A 6,349-nucleotide genomic window follows, 5' to 3' on the forward strand; every position below is an offset into this window, starting at 1 on the left:
CCTCACCGGCTCCCCGTGACCCCGCCCTCCTCCCCTGCTGCCGCCTCCAGCCCAATCCCCTCACAGGCTTCCTCTTTCCCTCCACTCCCCCGATGCCACCACTTGTGCTTGGCAGAAGGAGTGGCTGCGATGATGGCAGATGCGTGAGGAGGACGAGGAGGAGGCCATGATCATGGCGGCGCGACGGATATCATGTTCGGGCGGCGTAGTTGGTCGAGGCAGAGGTGCCAGCGCGCAGGGTCGCAGTCGAGCTCGCCATCTCATTCCCCATCTCTTCTCGTTGCACGTCCCCCTCTTTCTAATCCCCTTCCTCTCCACAAGTTATCTTTTTATTTTCTGAAATATGTATGTTTTCTCATTCGGCGTCCATGGATGCTAGAGATGGAGGCCTTGATAGGAGGAGCTCGAGCCGAGGAGCGCGCCCTCGATCCGGGCTCAGCAGGGGGAGGGGAGCAGCAGCCACGCCGGCCTCATCGCAATGCGTGCAGCAAGCTGAAGGCGCGGCAAGAGCGGCGGTCAAGACCACCATCACGGCTTCCGGGGACCACGGTCGCTTCATTCCGTCTCCTCCCCTTTTTTTTCTTCTCAGGCAACAACAGATGACAAGATGCGATGCCCCATCTTCATCTTGCAGGATGCTGAATTTGGTCCATTCCTCTTACTGGTTTGCTTTGATTAGTAGAACAAGATGCACAACATGTGTTTGTGAAAATGTTTCTCACGGATGAATCCTTTTTATTCCTAGATCTGCCTTCTTTCTTAGGAGCATATGCTTGCTGAGACATTATGGTCCAAATTTCATAAATAAGGCCGTGCATTTTTCTGCTTGGGTTCATTTCAATATCTAGAACGTGTGTTCCTTGTGTATGCACACTATTAGTCTTGAATCTCTACGAACAAAATTTAGGACTTGCTATCTAATATAGGAAGGGTAATTTGTCCCCAATCTAGGCCTCGGATGCACAACTTCTCCATCTTCCTCATTTTCCTATGTTCTGGTTTGGGTTATGTTGCCATATGTGCAGGTCAAGGAGAACCAATCCTAGACAGCGACGTGTCTGCATTTCTCCCAAGCAAAGGAAACGATCGGTTGCATTTTGTTTTCTCCCTGCCCCCCATTTTGTCTGGGCTGAAGTTTAGTTGTTTCTTTATGAGTTGGGGTTGAAGCCCACTATGTCTGAACCTTTAGGGAAGTTCCTTAAGAAATTTGTTGGCCATGTGAATGTGCGGGCGGCAAGGAAGGAGGATAAGATCAAAGTGAAGGACGAGTACAACAATTATAGGGTAATAATCTTATGTTTTTCTTTAAGGTATATTGTGTGTATTTTGTTTTCTGGCATGGCATCGCAAACTGAATAAATTAAAATTATCTGCGTATATTCTTCACGACCTCTGATATGATGATTAATGCATTCTGAACTCTAATGATTTTTGTGGTGAAACAAAAACTTCTAATGGTTGTTCCTATTTGTGTTGCATAAATTTTGGTTTATGTTAGGCATTTATAAAAGCTATATGGCCTAGGTCACTCTTGCCTTGACACTGCTGACACTATCAAGATTATACGTCAGTATGTTCAAGCTTAGAGTCATGCAAGATTATACGTATGTATGTTCAAGCTCAGAGAGTCATGCAAATTGAAAATCTCCTTCCTATTTTGCATGTGATAAAGTTGGCTTATTTGATACAGACAAATACAATGTTGGACTGTAAGCTGGTAATTATGTTTCAATGTTCTGTAAGGTTACTATCCATGTTCAGTTCAAATTGTATCTTGTTAGTGAAATATTGCAAGCTTGCTAACATTTTTTATCTCCCTAATCTTTAAACCATGCCATGTCTGACGATCTAGATGGTTTAACCTTTTCTATTGGCAGGATAGGTCTGCCTATATGTTCCTGTTGTTTCCATCCACTCTCCTCTTACTGAGATGGTGGGTGTGGGATGGGTGCCTTCCAGCATTGACAGTTCAGGTGTACCAGGTATTTGTTGAGTACTTTCACATACCCTGAGTATATTTCCTCTTCTCATCACTTCATTATCCGACAGAATTGATCAAATGACTATGTTTCCACATTGCAGGCTTGGTTATTATTCCTCTACACAAGTTTTGCTTTGGAGGAGAATGTGTTGCTTGTAAATGGAAGAGATATCCGTCCTTTGTAAGGATCAAAACTTTTATCACTTGATATATAAAATTGTAGACTGCAGCATTCAAGCAATTTGTTTCTTGAAACTTGTCCAGTCAAGTGTGCTCACATTTTAAGAAATGTCTTTATTTAGCTCTCAAATCTAGCATCGACACATCTGTTTGTTTTGTTCCGGCAAGGCCGTGTTTAGTTTGTTCTCTAAATCTTGCAAAATCAATTTCTTCTCCAAAGCATGCCATGGTGAATAGCCGATGCAGTGCATCGATATTTTCCATCTACTAAAATTTTGCTTCATTGTTATACATGCTTGTGGATGTTCTGCTCGATTTTGTGTTTGGATTATAAATGTGATGGTTCGAAGCTGTTAAGGTAAAGTTGCCTTGATTTAAGTTGTTCCAGAATACATGGTTGCTTTACTAAAGATGTATCACATATGCTACATATTATTGTGTCCAGTACAGTTTTCCTGTACCAAAGCTTGTTAGGCCATTCCAAAAATTGACTTCCAATAGAGGCTTTTTTTGTCTTTTCTTGAGGTCAGTGCATATTGCACACTTCTATGTAGTGTCTCCGAGAAAGGTGTGGAAACATGCATCGACCATTTTCTGGACATAATATTCCTGTCAAACGCGCCATACACAGAATATGCGTCATGCTGAGATGATTTTTCATACAGGTGCACGCTTAAAATGCAGAGTTGTTACATGCTTGAACCATCCAGGGCATCGAAGTTCAGTCAAACCATCAAGGTACCAAAATGAACCTGTGCATGATTAAAATTATAATTGAAGGCTATTTAATGTACCAATAAATCACATATTTTGTAGATGAGAGAAAATATTTGATTAGTTTCTTGAAATAATGATCAATGTAATCACTTCTATTTTTTGACCCTGTACTCTTTGACGGATTGATTTCTTACTAATGTGTAAATGAAAGATAACATGTTTGATGGAGTATTTTTAGGTTTGTATTGCAGAACACATGACAAGGTATGTTGTTGAGAAGGACACAATCCCAATGTCTAATTTCCATCCATTTTAGAATTTTGCCATCCTATAAAATTCACTTTCCTCTATTCATTTTTTTGCGCTAGCTAACCAGTAGCCTCTTTGCTACTACAATGAAATCATGCTTTAATGAGCTCGTATAATTTAAGGTTATGTCCAACATTAGATTCTCTATTGTGTCAGGGGCTATTAGCCTGAACACTCATGTTCCAGGAACCATGTTTTATGAAAGAATATTTTTAGGTTTGTATTACAGAACTTAACAGGGTATGTTGTTGAAAAGGACACAATCCCACTCTCTTATTTCTATGCATTTCAGAAGTTGGTCCATCTTAATAAGGAAAACATGCCTTAAGGACAAGCTCGCATAATTTAAACTTATGTACAATATTAAACGTTGTATTATACCAGGAGCCATTAGCCTAAGCCAATCTAGAACTAACATTAGGACTGGACAGTAGAATTTTCCATCTAAAAAGTGTTTTGTTTGTAGAATTGGTTACCACTAACACTGGTTACACCATTTAGACATGTACTATTTAGTCCCGACATTTACTTGTCAACTTACTATATGAATTTGGACATTGAACAACTTATAAATTGCTCTCGTGGACTTAATCTGATATTTTGATATTCTGTACTAGAAACAGTACCTCACTCCATAATAAACATAGGTCATTACTCCTGTGTCCTGACATTTTTTTGGTTTCTTATTAGCAAAGCTAGAGCTCCAACCATATAGTATGTTCGAGTTTTGAGACAGACTTGTGACATAAACATAGACCATTACTCTTATGTCATTTTTAGTTTCATGATGAGATGGCATAAAGTGATTTTTCTTCCTCTTATGTGGTTTTTAGTTTCACGATGAGATGACATAAAGTGATCCTTCTTTGTTATTTCATTTTACAGATTCAGGAAAGAGTTGGCCCTTTTTTATGGAGTATCAGTCTTGATGTTAATAACCTGGGTGCATTTGCAATACAACTTTGGGCAATTAGCAATATTGTTTCTATGGATGTCCAAAAATCAGTTTCATGTAGCTTGGCAAAGAAACTTTGAATCATGAATATTTTAGCAAATGCAGTAAATGTTTCCATATTCATCCCTTCTTCCTGCACTCATAGGCATCAAATAGTTGCTTAATTGTGGATGTACCTTTAGGCTTTTGTGAAATAGATATGCATCATGATGCATGTCCTAAGCAACAGATCATTACTATAGTTTATTTAGTGTCAAAACCTTACATTATGTGCCTTCTTTTAAGTTTTCACATAAAGCTAGGGTGTTCCTCTGTTTAGAGAGTTTAGATAGAAGGCAATACTGAACCACCTCCGTTTGTTGTCTCGATATGATCTTTTAACATTGTTTCTCAACTGTGTTCAATCTGGCTTATTAATAAAATATACTCACTATCATGCGTTCTGCCTTGATCCGTTGGCTACATTTATTTGGTTGGGTTAGTGCGGGTATCTGGCCAAGCTACTTGGCTCACATTCGTTGCTTTTTGCGGGTCCTTCTGTGGCATGTTGTTGTCATTCTGGGCCTTAATGCTCGGAGGAGGGTCAAGGGCATTTCCTGCACGGGAAGAGGGGCATCTGTGGGGGTATTGGCCAGAAGTAGGCAAGGTAAAAAAACTAGGTTCTATCTCTGCTACATCTGATCAGGCAATTAAATTTGGTTCCCTTACTCATTTCTTTTTCACTTACTATATGTGAAGCGGTACAATTTTATTTTCATTACTGCATCTTAATATGTTTTATCGATTGGTGAATGCACAACTTTAGCTCATAAACTGGATGGCAAATGCTAATTTTGATGAGGCTTTTGCCACTTATTGTTTTATGGTTGTTTAGACAGATGATGGCATGCTTCTTTCTTTCTAATTGTCAACCTTTTGTACAGGGTCCCTCAGCTACTTATGCTTTGCTAGACAATGAGGGTATGTAGATAGCATGTATGGTTTTTACATTGTTTTGCGTAGGTTGAGATGCATCACACGATGTTTTCCTTTTACATTTATGGGTATTACAGATTCCTTTCTTTTTCCACAAGGGGCAGTAGTTGTGCCATTCGATTTGAACGACAAAGAGTTGATCACAAAGAAAGGTAGCATTCAGGATATATACACAAAAGAGTATAGAACCAAATTATATGATGTAATTGACCACTATTTCTATTAACTTCTCCTATACACAATGTTCACAAGTTCATGTAAAGTACTACCTCTGTTTATTTTTATAAGACGTTTTAGATTTTCAGACACTGTTCAAAAACAGCACAAAGTAAGTTGTCTGAATGTCTTATAAAAACTAATGGAGGGAGTACATTTTAATTTCCTTTATATATAGGGGTATAAGTTCTTACCAAATGTACTCAAATATACAGTTATTGAAAAAAATGCAAATATTTTCAACATGAGCATGGTTTTAAACGGGTCTTTGCGCCATTTGGCGCAACTGGTCATCTAGTGAAAAAAAATTGCAAAGGCTTAGACTGGCTTGGACAAAGAATGAATAGATCTAACTTTTTTTTGTGGCTTTTTTTTGGACAATAGGTAATAAAATAAATCTAATCTAGGAAAAACTGGAAATTCTCATCGAGCAACCTGAAAACTGATACCACTTGATAGAGGCGAGGGTCCCGATCTTTCGATGAGATGATAACTATCGATTTGGTCAAGACGACTTTGACAATCCGACTACAAACATGCACGACGTTGCGCCTTAGCAATCGCTAAACCAATCTCCTGAGGTTACCGACGATGCTGGAAGCACAATCAGCCTAACCACAAAGGTCTATTCGTGCACGCAATCGAAGAACAAACAAGAATATGATAATGCAATCTGAATATTGCGAATATAGATGTAGTACTGATAAAGGTGGGGATCCGGAAGCGGTCTTAGTCTGGTCGTTGGACATAAACGAAGTACACGAAGTTGCGTTGACTAACTTTTAACTAAACAAATCACCAGGAAAAAGCTACTAGATGAATCTACTTATATAGGAGCAAGGGGTGGCGGCCAAGGAGGTGGGAGGACGTCCCAAGGCAGCCTAAAACTAACCCTAGGTCGTATAAGGCTCATGGGCCCAAATGGAGGAGATGCAACACCTTTGGACTTGTTGTTTGACTCGGATTTTGCTGCAGCGTCAGATTGTTTCATCGATATATCAACGCTTCGGACAAAT

The 6,349-nt window shown here is 39.4% G+C and overlaps 1 long non-coding RNA gene across 1 annotated transcript; it reads left to right on the top strand.

Moving 5' to 3' along the window:
• Window positions 1-1,245: 1,245 nt before the first annotated feature.
• Window positions 1,246-2,124, top strand: LOC119329453. Its single transcript, XR_005159536.1, has 3 exons — window positions 1,246-1,284; window positions 1,878-1,982; window positions 2,083-2,124. It is a non-coding gene; the product is annotated as an uncharacterized LOC119329453 (long non-coding RNA).
• The last annotated feature ends 4,225 nt before the right edge of the window (window positions 2,125-6,349 follow it).

The sequence above is a fragment of the Triticum dicoccoides genome, chromosome 7A (genome assembly GCF_002162155.2).
Source record: "Triticum dicoccoides isolate Atlit2015 ecotype Zavitan chromosome 7A, WEW_v2.0, whole genome shotgun sequence".
NCBI classification, from domain to species: Eukaryota; Viridiplantae; Streptophyta; class Magnoliopsida; order Poales; family Poaceae; genus Triticum; species Triticum dicoccoides.